The sequence below is a fragment of the Calonectris borealis genome, chromosome 1 (assembly GCF_964195595.1).
Source record: "Calonectris borealis chromosome 1, bCalBor7.hap1.2, whole genome shotgun sequence".
NCBI classification, from domain to species: Eukaryota; Metazoa; Chordata; class Aves; order Procellariiformes; family Procellariidae; genus Calonectris; species Calonectris borealis.
The window spans coordinates 34877801-34895499 of NC_134312.1; the positions used below are offsets into that span (position 1 = coordinate 34877801).

The following is a 17699-nucleotide window of genomic DNA, read 5'->3' on the forward strand; positions in this document are numbered from 1 at the left end:
CAACATTAATTCACTGTGAACAGACCAAGTCTTTCTTTCTGCATGCAAAGTCATGCAACTGAATTTCTTACTGAACTAAAATCCATTACATTAAAATCTTAAAATTAAATAGGCATGGAAAAATCATCAGATGAAAATTTATACTAGCCTAATTTTAAGTGACACATGAAATTAGCATGTGTCTCCTTTTTGACTAACTACAAGACAAAGTCTTTACAAGCATTCTTTATGCCCTATAAATAAAATGCAACAGCTAAATACACTCTTCCTCCAATACAGTGATGGTCTAGAGACCTATCTACACAGAAGTACACTTGTTCAATTGGAAAGGGGGGTGGAAATCAAGAACACATGCAATGAGATCTCCAGTAAGCAAGTGCAAAATGATGTCCAAGACTGGCTTATTCTTGTTCCCTTAACAGACTTAACTTAGGAAACATTTGTAATTAACCTTTCAGCTTCTCAGATATATGTTGCATCAATATTCATAGTAGTGACTTACTTTGACTGTTCCACCTCTATTAAAGATATTTTCTCTTCTTTCAAAAAGGATTTGTGGCACTCTTAGTTGTGTTTTGATTTCTTTAGTAACTCAAGAAACAGTTTCAAATATGAAACAACAGTCAGCCATACATTCAGTGTACAGAGTTTATTTGCTTAATAAAACAATAATAACACTCTTTACTCCCAGCAATAAGTAGAACTCTACTTTGCCCTATGCATTTTGATGGTCTTTAAAGAAACCTCAGAAGGAGGTTTAAGATTCTCGCTCAGCAAGCATGTTTTTAAGGAAAATAGATCTCAATAATTAGTCACATTTACAGAAACAGAGATTTTTTTAGTAATTAATGGCAGAACATAGAGTGTCCTCTGGAGTTCCCCGTGTGGGCTCACCATAACCTCTGGACCATTATTGGGTAAATGTCCAGCTACTGGTGAAAATTTTGAAAACTTTTGCCAGAAGTCTTGTGCTGTCTTGGAGATGAGCTGAGAAAACACTTAGTATTTCCAATGGCAGCTGAACATTTGAAAAGCTTTTTACCTATCTGTATCGTTAAGTCTAACATAACGCATACTCCAAGAAAAGAAAAAAAACAAAAGACAGTTGGATATTTGCAAAAGTACATCAAGAACCTTCACAGTTCTTTTTATTTGGAAAAACTTCTGATTTGTCTGAAGAGCCTGGAAGGTAGACTTATTTCAAGTGACAATTCAGTAATGTTGTTTGCCCTCCAATAAATGAGGACTAAACTGAGGATCTGGAAGCACTCATCCTACATTTGCTCCTTTGTGTGGTAAAATCTCACGGCCCAGAACATTAGTGAGACACACACTCAAAAGAGGGCTTTTGAAGAGGATCTTTACTCTTTGTATGCTCAAATTGCACCTTGCCTGCATTCCCAAATGGAATGCCATAGAACCAACAAAGATGAAGAGAAAGAAGGAGACCAGTGCTATGCTTTGGGGAATAGAAAGAGAAACCTTTCTCTATAGGTGGTTTAAGCCTATTCATGTAAATCCAGTGTCTTGGAAAGAATCAGTGCTATTCAGGCAAGGAGACACTGCTGATTTAAAGACTCTTTCCAGACCCTCTAAGGATGCAATTACCCAAGAGAGCTAATCTAATCTAACAGCTTGCTGCCACCAAAAGAAGCAGCTGTTTCTCACCACTAGATGGTGAGCAGACTCGCCTAGAGCCACATGTACGCCAAAGAAATTGCAAGTGACAGAATGGGGGAGGGAAGACACAAAATGGGATTTGCCCCTTTCGGCAGCGGCAAGGTGCTACAATAACTAAGACTTTCTTGTCAAACTGCCCCCCTTCAAGTACATAGCAGTACCTACATTACCTGCCAAGCCCATGAACACAAAAGGTAAAGTCAGAGGAGAAAACTGTCAAAGCCAAATGACTAGAACTATACCATTCTAAACAGCACACTGCCTTCCGCCAGCTTTCCCCTTCCCTAGACAGAAGAAGGAAAAAAAAAAACCAAAAACCAAACAATGGATATCCTCAGGATTTCTTTTCCACAGTCTAGCAGCAAGACACTGACAAGCACACTTACATTGCAGACGCTGGGGCTACAGCTATGTCCCTGCTAGATTCAATGCTTTCATTTTTGTGGCCAACCTCAACAGTAACAGACTGAATAGCAGCTGCAGACACTCAACACTCATGTCCAGTCAGCATTCACAGAAGTATACAGGACAACATCGTAACTGCCTCCTAAGCAAGGAAGGCATGCAGAACTCAATGGAAATGTGCAATTACAGCTTGAGGAACTGCTGCAGTGGCTCAGATGCAGCGATTATCATCTAGTAACCTGACCGATCACCCAAAGAGCCAAGAGTTTCAAGGAAGATTTAGAACCTTATAGTGGACACGCACACAAGGTAATCTCCTTCCTGTATAAAGCTTATAATCATAAACTGGCTTAAAAGCTGCCATACAGACTTCTTCATGTTAAGTCAAAAGGCAGTGTTCCTCACTGAAGTTTAACAAAAGAGCACCTGCAAGACATAGGCAAAACATCAGTGCAGTAAGACAGATGTCATTTTATAAGACCCCACATATTTGAGAATATTCTATAAACTGTGGGGGACACACCATGTCTTTTACAGAATGTTACATGTTGAAGTGCTGCTACAAATCAAATTGAACTCCAGCGTCTACCATTTAAAACACTTTCGTTTACTGGAGAGTAAAAGAAGGTAGCCAAACAATGTCAGCAGTACCATTTCATATATCTGTGCCTTGACAAGCCCTGCTGATTCACAAGTTTCTTTAGCATTCTACAATTACTAACAGTAACTGAAGAATACTTTATTCATCATATGTTATTCCTATGTGTAAGGCTGATTAATTGTGTTCTAGCTCTACTTAGAAAAGTCACTATCTAAAAAGCTTCAGTACAACACAGAACTAAACCAGACAACCAACCTGAAAAAGGCAACATACATATACCACAAAACTTGTGCTTTGCTATTAATACCTCTAACAACAGCATGGTGCCTATTTAATGCTCTCAGGTAAGAGTTGTTATCAAAGCCAAAAGAAACCCAAAACCCAATAGATTTACACGTATGAGAGACTGAAGATAGTGAAGTATCACCAACTGGTATCTATTAAGGAACTTTCCATCTCTCTCTCTACTGGGAAACTCGCACACAGGACAAGCATTCCTTCACCTCAGAATCCCTGTCATGCAGCTGGCCCCCTGATACACCAGCCTTCATGTTCCTTTCCTTCCCAAAGTAACCAGTTCTCATTGGTTTCTACCCAGTAATAAAGAAAAATAAGGATGTAGGTTACAGAAGAACCATTAGCGCTGGAAAACAACCAGGAACAAATTGACAAACTCAAAAGTCCTGTGCTAAAATTCAACTGTAATAAAGCTATCACAGTCTTCAGTGAAATTCCAAATCCCATCCCAAGAAACCATCCAAAAGAGTGAGCCATTTTATCAGTCTTAAGGAGTACATAACTTAAGAAAACACAAGGCACCAAAGCTTGTGAAACACTTATATCACCACCACCCCCACACTCCCCCAAAGATGACACACATGCAAGGGCCGATTTGCTCATCGGAATCATGAGCATCCACATAACTCCCGGGACAATCCATGTACAGACCGATACTTCCGCAAGCCAGAAAAGGTATGATGTTTGACCAAAACAGTTAAAGCACCAAAGGGATATTAATTCTCTTTGTCAAAAGACACTGAAGAAAGTTTCCCTGTATACATCAGTTCTCACCATGCTATCACACAAGGTTGAGCCCCTTTTTCTGAGGAAGCTCACAAAGAGGTGAAGGAAAGCCGATTACAAGCTTGCACAGCAGTTAGCAGCTTTTAGACATGACACATTTGAGTTTGGTACTGAACTACAGTTACCTTACTGGCACTGATGGGTCATTATCTACAGAAGGCAAATTTCATCTCTCATCTTTCTGCACTGTCAACCGTAAAACACTTTGTTCCACTAGGATAGGTGGCAGAAGTTTACGATGTCTCCTGAACTCATATTAAGGGTTCTTACCCAGTAAGCAGCAATGAGAAACTGTACATCAGCAGATTCCCTCCAGAAGTCAATCTAAATCAATTATCCTTCCTATCCTTCCAGCATTTTCAGTATCTGCCAGCAGCTGTGAGGTTAACTCATCAGACCACATGAAATTACATACCAAAGTATAGCAAAATGACAGCTCTATACTATGAGTTCAGGGTGGCCACTGACAACCAAGATGGTCCAGTGCGTAGGCCTATTCAGTTTGCAGACCAAGAACTAGATGAAGCTAAACTTGCTACTCTGCAAGAGGGAGGGGGGAAAAGGCACTTTGGGGAGTTAGTTGTCACAGTGCAGTCTCATTTGATTCAAAGTATATATTCACAGCTGATCAATCTAACCTGTAATTTAAACCTATGCTTGTGTCCCTAAGGGCTCTTTAGCGACATTTCTGAAGTCTGTGTGAAACCCCTTTCCACTCTGTCAGAGGACAAACTAGGTTACTCAGGCCTCTGTCAGCTCCTGACAATGCAAAAGCAGTGAGGACAAAACCTACGAACTGAACTAAGGCAATTTTGCAGGGTAGCTCCTCAGCAAGGCTGCCACTCATAACACTGCTTTCCAAAGACGTTCTGAATTATACAAGACAATCCCAGACCTAATCTTTACAAAATTCCACGGCTGGGTCCACAACAGCCATAAGAAGGAATACTCATTGGACCTATGGTCAACTCCCCCAGGAAAAACCAGCTTCATTTATATAAAAGACAGGATGAAGAGAACCTTCTAAAGACTGATACAAGATGAGGAAATGTATACTCACAGAAATTAAAAGACCACCCTATTTTGCTTTCCAAAACAGTATTTTCAATAGAAGTCAATATGCACTGTGCCGCCGTTTCACGTGTGCATGGTAAGAATCCCAACAGAAGAAGCACTATACCACAGCCACTCCTGTAGGGAGAACATGTATGTATGCCAGGGGCTAAGTCATGTTGTTTCGTATGCTGCTGATAAAACACTGAAGTACCATAGTGATTAACATAATACAAAGAAATACAAAAGAAAAAATAGTGTACATAACGTTCTCTCACAAAATGCACAATTCAGCACTTAGGTGTTTCTTCTAAGTAGTCTGTGACTAAACTGGGTGAAATTGAGATTTACAAATAACAGGAACTAATTAGGGATTAGATACTATTGTCATAGTGCACATGGTTCAAGCAATTAAATCAAATCAGCATAAACTCATGACCTTGCCTTCCACTGATGAGGGTCCTTAGTCACATGCATACTTTTGCAGCTGGAAGGGATAGCATTACATACCAAATGTAATGGAATGGCTCAGCCATTTCCAAGAACAGTTTAAAAAAAAAAAAAAAGTACTTTTTTCTAGCCACTTGGAAGCACCAGTACTTTCATGCTTTCCACCAAAGAGCAGATATTTGGCAGTGGGTCACTGAGATCAAGAACATCCTTTCCACACAAGCAACCCTTCCAAATTTAGCCATATCATAGATCTGGGGAAAAAAAGTTCACACTTACTCAAGAAATCTTTGCTAGTCACTGTGTTTAATTTTTTCCCGTAAACTGGTTCTGTGCTTAGCATATATTAATAATTTGAAGTTCCTATCCCATTGCTACACTGCACATGCAACATTCCCACAAGATGAATGAGCATACTTCAGCCAGTGCTATGGCAACACAGCAGGACTTGTTGCAATAATTTCTCTGATGCTAAAGAAACTAGGAAGACCATCTTTATTTTTCTTAATACCATCCGAAACATGCCCAAATAGCTGGACTTAAACACCAGGGATGCAGGAGCTGAAAAGACCTTGCAAAGACAGAAGTGGAAAAGCTAAGACCTTTTAACAGTGGAAGGAAAAACGATGGGCAAAACTGATGGAGTAAGACTGAAGTCAAACGAAAAGCTCAGGGGCAGTAGCAATGGCAAGAAGCACATTTAAGATGCAAAAAATTAATGGGGCAACAAAACCAGACTGGTAGGTGATTAGAAAAGTATATTGAGCCAAAGAAGAAAGGGCTGAATCCAGCGAAGGAAGAAATAGGATGCAATTGTCCAGTTACAGACTACCATTGTTTTTTTCCTTTCACCTACATCATGGTTGTCTTATTTCTCAGCTTCTGAACGTTGAACCCCTGCAAACTGAAGGGCATCCCTCTAACAAAATTTATGTGATATATAGGCTCCCCTATAATTTTATGGATTTACTTAAATGGAAAAAATGCACTACAGCAGATTGCATAGAACATACACACATGCTTGATAAAAATATTCTGAATTTGAGTCCTCTATTAAAAGCATGCTGTTCTTTCATTTTAAGCATCAAATCAAGAATTTAGTGATATGACATGGTCTTTTGGTATTAAAAAAAATGTGTTTACATAAAAGGTAATTTCGGCTTACATGTAAAATATATGGACATTGATTCAAAAAACAAACGAAAGAAAATAACAGCCATTTAAAAGTACATTTTGCCTCTCTGAGGCATACTCTCTTAAAAAAAGCACTAGATGAAAGCTATGGTGTCAAAAACACGGTCCTCAAGCTCCTTTTGACTTCAAATAACAGTATTTTATAAGCTCAGGTCAAAGACCTACACTAACTTCTTACAAATCTCGGACAAAAAGAAATGCTGTATTTTTGGAAAATGGTGGAAAAATAAAGAGTTTGCAAAGGATTTATGACAACTGAAATAATTTTAAGTGTAGTTGTATTGTGCACAAAACCTCCTACAATATTTGTAGAATAACAATGCATTAGACGTCATTTCAAAGTAGTAGATAGATGGGGAGTAAGCAGTTTCAATTACTGTTGATCTTGCTTTCACAGCCCTTACTCAGTGATAACTTTCAAGATAGTTAAAGCTAGAAAACCATGGCCAGGAATGGAAGCCAGGTTAACCACCCAAGAGGGAAAAGCCAGATCTGAGCTTGAAAATACAACCTGAAGTCCATCACCTTTCCTTTCAACTTGTGAAGAGAGTCTACTAAGAGAAAAACATGCTAATCACCATTTTGGGTTACTTTCACCATACAGATGGCGTCAAGAAATCACCTATTACAAAACAGGACTTAACTGTGAATTCTTAAGTAACCAGCTTAGGTTTTGTTATAATTGATTATTCTATCTCATTGCAAAGCTTCAAAAAGAACTAAGGCTTCTCACATCAACAATACTACAAGCTCCTTACAATGACGAACCCCATTGTCATTCAAAGTTTCTTGCCAGAATAAACACCACAAAATAACCACTGGTACCAACTGACTTATCCAAGAGTTGTATAAGGTGCCTTTCTTGCTCGGGCTGATCAAACTACATCTTAAAAATCACAACTGCATAGGTTTAGAGAAAAGAATATACTTTACCTTCAATGTTATAGGTATCTTTATCTGGTAACATCTCTAAAACAAAACTCCAATGAGCTCAAGGTAGTCCTAACAGACTGCTTTTCTCCAACTGTTTCATAGGACTTTCGATTACTTTTCACTACACCTATCTATCCACAGGGGTCACTACCTTTTACATCACAAGCAACAAACCAAGAACGTTTAAAAAAAGCAAAACGGTGCAAAAGAAGTGCTTATTCAACAGCTGTATAGAAAGCAGAGAACTTCATGGTCCCTTCTGTGTCCAGAATTGCTGAAGTTATTTGCTCTGGATAGTGAGCAGTCCAACTAACACCACTTATCTACCTTCAGATTCTACCTTAAAACTCAAGTTTTGAATATCAGTACAGCTCAGTTTCATGTAAGGCACACCAAGAAAGGTAGAAGTCTTCACTGCTGCAGTTTTGGCTTGTGTTGCTAGCTAAAAGTATGAGGACTTCTATCCAGGCACTGATCTCATGGAATTTCACATTCCTTATTGCTGCTGGCAGTCTAACAAAAGCCAGGTAGTAAGTAGAGAGGCAACAAGAGTTAACTCACTTGACGTTTCCAAGCAATTTCATACTAGCTTGGAAACATTCCAAACATCATTAAATGCATCAGTCAGGTTTACTCACAGATCGTACCTTTGAAGGCAGATTGCAGTTAAGCAGTACTTACAGACCTAATAACAGAGGAACAAAGATTGCATTTTAATGGGAGTTCACCAATCCTTAAATAAAATCTGCATTAAGACAGACATCGTTATTAGTGCCTATTAGAAAAAGTGATCAGATACTGCAATTTACCACAGTATTAGGCTTTAGAAAACAGCTCTGGAAGACATATTTCTTCTCTTCCCAATTCTCTCTACATATCCATTAATATTTTTTTATATATTTATATATACACACACACACACGTGAAATAATCTGAAATAATCTCAGAAAGTTAAGAAGAAATGCCACTGGCCATGAATTATCAAATTAAAATGTCACTTTTCATGCTTGCTATGATGGAGTATTTTTGAGTTAAAAATCAAATTTTATGTTCTCACGAATTAAAAAAGAAAGAGTAACACTACTGTTTCACCAAGTTAATTTGTGAGACCGCATTGCTTGATAATAAAAAATGAATGAATGGCTGAAAATATTAATTTTAGCACAACATACACAAATGTAAGGCATAGATGCACATGTGCCCACATATGCCTATATACACACACACACACTTGTTACCTGAGTAAATGCATTTTATACAAAGTTTATTTTAATCTGGCCTGCACATACACAATTAAATGCAGTATTTTGATCATCCTTTGTCAAGTCAGTTAACAACTCCCGCAGCCTAGAAGTGACACCTTTGCATTTGGTTAATTTTAATTAGCTTTCCTTAAGATTTTAGTTGGAGAAAATCTGATGTGCCATAAAAATAAGCTGTAGGAAAGCAGAATGTTTCTAAAAGCAAGAAGCAACTTCCTTAGTGCCTTTTTTTTTGTTTAAATTCCTGACAGAGAAAAACTACTTGTTGAATCTGGTGAGGGCCACTAAAGTACAGAATATGCATATTCAACGTTTAAGAGCCCCTCCAGTGCAGTCACCCTGCCTTTGGCACTCCACCAGACCCAGATGTAGAGAGGTGATGGACAACTGTTCAGGACAGCAGACCTGCAGCTTTAGGGAACAGAAAGGCAGATGTGCATTCACCTTCCATCTTCCAGCAGCTGCAGTCCTCCATTTGTTATTTCACGACTGCAGCTAACTTCCTACGCAAGAGAATCATCCTACTCAAGTGGTTCAGGGTATCAAAATCAAGCAACTTTCAAACCCAGAACAGAGATGTTCACGGCTTTCTGCTTGCAAACTGTGCCCATATCCTCAACTGTTGGGTAAAAAGAAATCAAACAAGTAGGGAAGAGAAGATACAATGTCATGGCACTCATATCCTCTCAGATCAAGGTCACTGCCCTTCAGGGCAAGGTGGACTAGTACATACAGATGAAACAAGCTGTGCCTTCACTGCTGAAAAGCCGTGAACTAGCCCTTGTTTTGAAGCACTCTACAGAATATGCACATCAGAGATCTCCGGTATTTATGACTACTGAAGAAGGGTTAGGGTATAAATCTGTTTAACACTGTATCTCCAACTTGCAAAAAAAAGGCAAAAAAATTGAGCAATGTTGAGATTTATAAAATCTACTTTAATCTTAAAATGGTTTAGCAGATTAACTGTAACCATTTCAGAATTCATTCAAACAAATTGATAACAATAGTCCACAGCACTGAACAATCAGTTTAGCTATCAGCCGAAACTGGACTGCATGTTTCTGTTACTATTAACTGGAAGTACATTTTTTCTCCCTCACCTTAGATTGCTGGCAAAGAAAATACCAACACTGAACAGTGGACTGACAGAAGGCCAGGCTTCAAGAATTTTGGTGTAGGTGTGGCAAGTCAGTCCATCAAACTTTTTCCAGCAGTGTTTTTTCCCCCCCATTAATATAATATAAGTTTAAATACAGGATTCATTGAAATAAAATCACTCTTTATTAAAAATCACCCTAATTTACTAAAATCTCCCTAAATTACTAAATAAAGCCAACCTTAAATAACTTAAGTTTTTGCCCAGTTTTTTTAGTACTCAGGACAGTGCAAAACTGAGAAGATTCTGCAAAGAATCCCTGTAACAGGGAAAAAAAACCCCATCAACAGATGTTTGTAACCAGAGCAGAACCATCTACAAGTTTTATAAAACCAGAGGCTAGAAGTCATGCATCAACTGTGTCAAACTAGAGTCAGTCGAGAGCACAAAGTAACTCTTTATCATCTGGATGTTTCAAAAGTGATAGCTGAATAACTAGAGAACAAGATAAACTTACATCTCCTTTTTAAGTCAAACTCAACAACCTTCACATACTGTGTTTGAGCATTACAAATTCATGTTCAAAAAACTCACCAAATTCCTGAAGAAGTGTTCCCAATCTTAAAGATAATCTGAATAACAGATAAACGAGTGAACCCAGGTTTACTGCTATTAAAAGAAGGTCTGAAAAAATGTTCTCTTTCAAGGCCATTTGGATGACAGACATTCCCCCCTCTCAAGGCCACAAAGCTGTTGTCCATTCTGCTTATTCACAAGCACACTTTAAGGCCAGTGGAACATGAAAGAAAATTGATGTATTTCTTATTTGGGCCATTTATTACTTTGGAAGTTGACACATCAGCAAATGTAAACTACGGAAAGGAAAGCTGCAAAAGATTCAACGTTGTGACTAAAAGTCTAAATAGCCTCCTCGTCCCCCAAGTATTTGTCATCTCGCCTAAGGAAAACAGAACAACAAACGTTATATTCCTAGAAATTCTAAAGGAAACATTTGAAAAAGTACTTGGGATTATTTCCAAGTTTTTTCCATGTGACTAAAGAGGATGCTATCCATTTGTTTTTAATCTTGTGAATCTCTAAATACAGCTTTCCAGTTAAAAAAGGAGAGACATGAATTACCATGTACGATCAAGCAAATAATAGCGAATTCTAGTCACCCTGTAATTTCATTTAAGAAGCCTACTATTTATTTCTGCTAAGATTGAAAGAAACCATGACAAAATGACTAAAGACTTCCCCCACTCCTCCCATGTGTAAGAGAATCTGAAAACCCACACAGTAAAACTCTAAGTTAGATTACACTTCACTTAAAACTATGATCCACTAAAAGGAATTAAAAGCTCCCAATACATTAATGATATACAAACATAACATCAGACACTAAGTTAGCTAGATCTCCCTTTAAGGTTATCAAAGCCCTAAAAAGCTATAAAATTACAATCTTAAAATAGCTGTTCAACAATCAGGGGTGTTCCAATCCAGTATATAATTATTACTTAGATGTGAGCAGCCTTAACTGTCTCTTGACATTTTAAATAAACGATTCTTTGCCAACAGTACGTAGTTACTGACACTAAACAAACAATAACTACCTGGCCGTTCTCTCTGTTACCTCATTCTTCCTAAAAGTTTAAAATTAATTAGTAGTTTAAAACAAAAACATTGTGAGAGGAAGGGGTCCAATTTCAGCCCTACCAAAATTGTTTTGTTTTGAAGTTATAAACGTGGAGATAGGTTGTCAAAGACGAGTTACATTCCGGGCTCAGGCTAATAATATTCTTTAATACTCACCAAAGGGAAAAAAAAATTAGGACACAATGTACTCTAAAACACAAGAAGAACCGGAGTCTCTCACTGGCTTGGTAACTGTACCACCTCCAGGCTCCCGCGTTACTCAGTGCAACTTTGTTTAAGTCAGTCACGACTCCACGACAGCACAAAAGCAGAGCTGGGCTTTAAGTCGAGCCTCTCCGTGCAACTTCCTCCACAACCACAAAGTCTTCCAGCAACTCCTGCTACTCGAGGACGCTCTCCCAGCAAACGCTGCCGGTATTTACAGCTCCGGGTGGCCGGTTCAGCGCCCGCCGTTCCCGGGAAGAAGAGGGACGGCGGTGCCTCCCCGGGCCGGGATCTTTGTTCAGGCGGCCGCCGCGGCGGGGAGGTCCCCGCGCCAACCCCGCTCACGGATCACCGGGCAAGGCTGCTGCTCCTCTCACCGCGCCTCCACAAAAGCTTTCGGCGCGGAGGGGGCCGGCGGTCTCCTGGGAAGGCGGATCGCCCCGGCCGCCCCCCTTTGTTTCCCCTCTCGCCCCGGGAGACGAGGCGGGCGGCCCACAGCCGCCCCGGAGGCCGCGCGGCGTGCCCGGCCTCCCCCCGCGCCCCGCAACGGCCTGTCACGGCGGCCAAGCGGCAGCACCGGGCCGGGCCGGCCTCCCGGCCGGCGCCACGACGCGGGCGGCGAGAGGAGGGGAGGGGGGGGACTCCCGCGGCCGGAGCCGGCAGCAAACCCCGCCCTCTACCCGGCGGAGAGAGGCAGGCAGCGCCCGAGCCCGGCGGGCCCTGAGCGGAGGCCAAGGCCCCGGCCAGAGCGGGACGGCAGCACCGCCCGCCTGCCCTCCCTGCCGCCGGCACCCTGCCCGCCGCCCCGCCGCCGCCGTCCCACGTCGGGGAACGGCCCCAAGCACTTTCCTCACGGAAACTCCCGCGGGAGGCGCCCGCCCCCGCCGCCCCCGGCCCCAACCGCCGTCGTTCACCTGGCGCCGCGGCGTCCCCTCGCGCGGTCACTGCTCCGCGGCCACCCGCATGAAGCGGAGCCTCCGGGTCCCCGCGCCGCCGCTGCCTCGGGGCTTCCGGAAGCGGCGCCCGGCGCCCGCCGCCCCGCTGCGGCCGAGGAGCGTCCGCCCGGGCGGGAGGCGCGGCAGGAGGGCGGGCTGGGCTCGGCTCGGCTCGGCGGGGCCCCGCTCAGCGGCCGCCGGGCCACATGTCCGCGCGCGGCCGGGGGTGCGCAGCACCGGCGGGGGCCGCGGGGGGGCGCTGCGCTGCCGCCTTCCGCCGCGGGGGGGCGGAGGAGGGGCGGTGGCGTGGCGGCGGGCGGGCGGCGCAGCTCGCCAGCGAGACGCCTCCAAACCGCCGCGCGCCGCCGGCGGGAGCATTGTGGGATAGGTCCTCCAGCGCCCTCTTGAAGGGGGAGGGGCGGGGGAGTCGCGAGAGGGCGAAGGGAGGCGGGAAGGGGAGGGCACGTGACCCGCCGCCGCTGCCGGTGGGCGAGGGGCCAATGGGATGAGGGGAGGAGGGAGGGAGAGGGGGGGAGAGAGGGGGGGAGGGAGGGAGAGGCGGGGAGGGAGGGAGAGGCGGGGCGGGGCAGAGCGTCGCGGGCGGGGGCGCCCCCTGGTGGCGGCGCGGCGGCAGGGCGCGGCCGAGGGACGAGCGGGCGGTGACGTCATCTGACCGCGACGTGGGGCACCCCCACTGCCAATCTTTTTTTTCTTTTTTTTTAAATTATTATTTTAATAAACTGATCCAAAAGGCGCTTTGGACGGAGCCCCGTGACCACAGGAGCGCGACCTGCTTGAGAAGGCGTGGGGGCTGACGAGCCGGCCTCGGCCCGGCCTGGGCCTGCTGCCCCCCGCCTGGGCGATGGCGGCGGTGGGGCGAGAGGCCCGGGGCAGGCTGGGGCCCCGGGAGCCGCCTCTGCCGCCCGCCTGAGCTCTCGCAGAGAGGCGTGGGGCTTTCAGCTGCGTGCCCCCAAAGGGCTGCCTGGCGCCATCCCTGCGTGTTTGCTGGGAGCCGCCAGCACGGCCACGGCGTGTGCGGGGCATGGCGGCAGCGTGGGTCCTGCCCCACGGCCCCTGCGGCTGCGCGGGACGAGGCGAGCGCCCAAAGAGTCCCTCCAGCTGCCAGTGGTGTCAGTGGCGATTGGTGCTGGCTGGTGCTTGTGGGCCTCACAGAAGGATAGAGATTTAATCCTTATATATTTGTACAACCAGTTTTTTCAAAGCGGTTCGCCATGTTGTCATACATCCTTATTGTAGCAAACAGAAAAGTTGTTCAATGCAGCAGCTTCTGTGGCATGCCGGTCCTGTTTATACATCTCCATCACGGCACTGCCAGACTGTGTGAGTCTGCCTGTAGCTCCTCCACCCAGGCTCAGAGGCAGTGGGGAGCTGGGGGAAGCCATGGGGCACCAAACCCTCAGCTGAACCCCCAGGGCAACAGACCTGCCATAGCAACAAACAATAGGGAAGGGGAACCAGCTACCCCAAATACGCAGGGTTGGTTGAGAGTCTCCTCGCGTCCAGAATGAAGCTGTTGCCGCCTGAGTGGAGTAAAATATGCGTCAGCGTCAGTCTGTCAAGAATGATGATACCTTATTAGTTGCCATGATTACTGACAGAGTATTAATTTAGGATTAACTCAGAAGAACTTGAATTAAGCAAGAGCAGCCTGTGGGGACAGCGTGCAAGAAGAGTCACAGGAAGAAAGAAAAAGACTGGATTCATTAGTAGGCTGCAGGGAAATGTAATAAGAAACAAGACTATAGCCATAGGTAGAAAAGCACAGACTTGCGAATGGAGATGTAATGTTTAAGGTAAGTCTGACTTTAAAGTTATTAAGGTTAATGAACTCCCCAAATCTTCAACGGGATCATCTAAAGAAAGGAATAAGCTGTTTTGAAGGTTGGGATTAAAGAAAGCCCTGTTATAAAGTAAGAAAGATGACTTTCAGTGCTGTGTTTTGAATCGACTGAAATCTGGAATGGCCCTAGAACAAGGCACTGAAGCAATTGAGAAGGGAGAACGATAGCAGAAAAACGGTTGTGTCTTTGACTAGCCGACCACAGAGGTAAGGTTTTGTTGCAAGGAGGGCATACTATACAGAACTGCTGTATGTTACTTGTTACCATTGAGTCCTTTAATTAAAATGACTACTAAATCACTTGGGACTCTCAGATGCAGAGAAAGCCTCAGTATTCACTGTTTCTATCACAAGTCATGAAGACATTTCTGTCATCTACTCATGCTGCACAGATCATGTTGTGCAGAAGAGCCAGGCAAGCTGAAGAGAGGGGTCTGTGAGAGAGAGGAATGCAAAGAGAAACACTCATTGCTTCTGAGGTGCTGTCTGTTCTTTCCTTTGATCCTCTGATTGTATATCTTACATCCATTCCAGCACTGACCTTTATAGCTACTTTATAGCAACTTCAAGATATGTAGTAACAGAAGAATGGCTTTGGCCCTTTCTCATCCACCTTTTGAGATGGGCATGTACCCTATGCTGTTTACGATGGAGAGAAAAATCTGGACCTTCACTGCTGTCAGCTCTGGCAAATATGTCTTGAGTTTTCTTATGTGTACATGAAGTTCCAGCCCACAGAGGTTTCCAGTCCGGCCAGGGCTGAAGGACAGCGCTGTCCAGTTGGATGTCTGCTATGTCTGCTCTCAGAACCAGCCTGTCAAGGATGAGCGGTTGGTCAGTTCTGTCAAAGGAGGAGGGCAGCATGAGATGTAGCTCCTTCTGTCTGCTCTGTGCCTGGTGAAAGGAGGAGCAAGGAGTTCAGATTTTGTACAGGGATATAGAAGTAGGAGGTCATGAACTCCGATTTTCTACTAACCTCTGCAAACCCTATGATATAGGCACAGTCATAAATTTATCACTCATTCACATACCCATTAGTGTTTTTCTCAAAAATCAAGAAGGGAGGGTGGTTTGGCCTGAAGGGATAGATGAAATATCGCTGGGAATTGAGGTGAAAATGGCAGGAAAAGAGGTATTAGAATGGGACAAAATTGTTATGAATGGTTACAGAAATAATTTGTTACAATTTCTGGATTAGTGAACAAGTTGGGAGCACCAGTCAGTTTCACTGAAAGGGAACCTTACTTTCAAAATTTTATGATTTGGGAGCCAAGCTTGTGATTTTTGACATTTGATTTTTTTTTTCATGCTTTAGGATGGTAAAACCATCATTTCTTTAGTCTGTTTTTACGTGTTCTAAAGTCTTTAGCTTCTTCAAGTGTTCTTCAAGTGACTGATGGCAGAGGTTGTCCTTAGTCAAGGTGGACACCACAACCCATAAATCCTTTGTAAATGAAGGATAGGACTAGTGAAAACAGTTACTATTGCCTGTTGTCTTTTGTAGGTAGGCATAAATAGGACTCTTTCTTCATTTTCCAGCTAGCTCCAGAACGTTCTGCTCAAAGATCTTGAGTAAACCCCGTACTGTAGGAGGCACATGATTTTTAGCAGTACTTTGGAGTCCCTTTGTTTGTGCCCTGTGTTTTGTTTGGGGGATGTACTCTGCCCACATTTTCAGAGTTTTCTTACAGCCGTGAGAGCTGGAAACTTCCCTGAAGCTGAGCCTCTTGCTGACTTGTGTGTCTCTTGGGAGGACAGCGTTGTGTGAAAGCAGAAGCAGAGCTGTACTCGTGGTGCAGCTGTGAGGACAAGTAGAAGCCAGATGTGCCAGAAGGAAACTGGTAGACAGGCGTGGGAGAACGGTGTGAACGAGGGCGTGGTCGTTTGGAGAGGGGAGCAATAGGGAGTGTGATACTGGAAATAAAAGTGGTATTAGGTGGAAGGAGGGAGGGAAATGATGGCAGGACAGACCATGAGATTTTGATCATAATATGGTAGACAGACCGTACAAGGGGAGGTGGTGGGTGAAGAAAGCAGGGATGAGGCAGGACATGGTAAAGAGTGGGACTCCTGGAGGACAAAATGGTAGTTATCCATGAGTGCAGAAGTTAGGATTGGCATAGAGCACAGAGGGGGAGATGAAGATACTTGCGTTTTTATGCTGTGAGTTTGAATTCTTAACTTTGAAGTACGCTGCATCACTGAGATGATCCTACGCCATTTACCATCTACACAACATTGCAACAAAGACACAGGCAAGTGAATATATTATTATTACTTTCTCAACGTAATAAGCCTGACTGAGCCTGAAGTGGTATTTTTAGAGTCTTGAAGCTGCCAGTACTATATTCTCTCTCTGGAAGAGATAAGGTGAAAAAGATTTAGCATAGTGGGTTCCTATTGTGATGCTGTTGGGAGTGATTGATTAAAGGCACCAAAATATCCTATGCCCAGGGAACAAAAGAACCATTGATGATACAATATTTTTGCTCTCTGGTTTCAGATGCTCGTTTGAGCAATGAACAATTCACCTATTTGGCTCTTGGATTCTGAGCTTTTGAAGAATGTAGATATATTCAAATGGCATAAAAAAAGTCTGGAGACTGAGAGTTTATTCAGAGCTCATTCACCCTCTCTGACTCCATGCAGGGTCAGTCATACATATGTTGCTCCTTCATTCAGTCTGTTCTTTAAGATCTCTGGTGGTGGCTTCTCTCTTCCAAAGCATCCTCAAGCAGGCTATTTCTCTGGTTTAAGATTTATACTTTTGGAAGGCTGTTCCTGATCCGTAACTGGGATCCTTCCTGCTGCATCAGAAGCCTGTACGTTTGGTCCACCATGAGCACTGGGAACAGATTGTCGCCTTTCTCTTTGCAACAGATTTTTATCTGCTTTTAACTTTTAAAATTCATTCTCAATCTTCTTCTTAGGTTAAACAGCATTGAAAGGCCTACTAAAATCAAATATACAATAAGTGCTCTGTCCTATCCAAGGGGCCTGTTGCTCTGCTATAAAAAGAAATGAGATTGTTTGGCATCAGTTGTTCTTGAAAAATTAGTGTTGGTCCTTCTTTGAAGTACTTACAGATCGGTTGCTTGATTATTTTTTCCAGAATTTTTCTGTGGATCTCTCTCTCCCTCTTTCCAGCAATTAATTTTGATTATTGCTTTCATTTAAAATTCAACTTTGGCTTTTGTTTATATATTCTGGAAAAAAAGAATTAACTGGAAATAAACTAGGTGGATTAGCTCATTGTTTTAATAATGTAGCATTCTGAAGTCTC

At 43.3% G+C, this 17699-nt stretch overlaps 1 protein-coding gene across 10 annotated transcripts in view; it reads right to left on the minus strand.

The window, feature by feature from the left end:
- The window catches only part of SCAF11 (SR-related CTD associated factor 11), a 51892-nt gene extending 39265 nt beyond the window's left edge, over positions 1-12627 (minus strand). For 6 of the 10 annotated variants that reach the window (XM_075148280.1, XM_075148262.1, XM_075148252.1 and 3 more), the window contains exon 1: positions 12535-12627. The gene's annotated coding sequence lies outside the window, so the exon portion shown is untranslated. Of the gene's footprint in view, positions 1-10354; positions 10370-11572; positions 11931-12534 lie in introns of those variants that run through there. The other 4 variants (XM_075148289.1, XM_075148270.1, XM_075148242.1 and 1 more) reach the window with 2 other exon arrangements.
- Positions 12628-17699: the final 5072 nt, after the last annotated feature.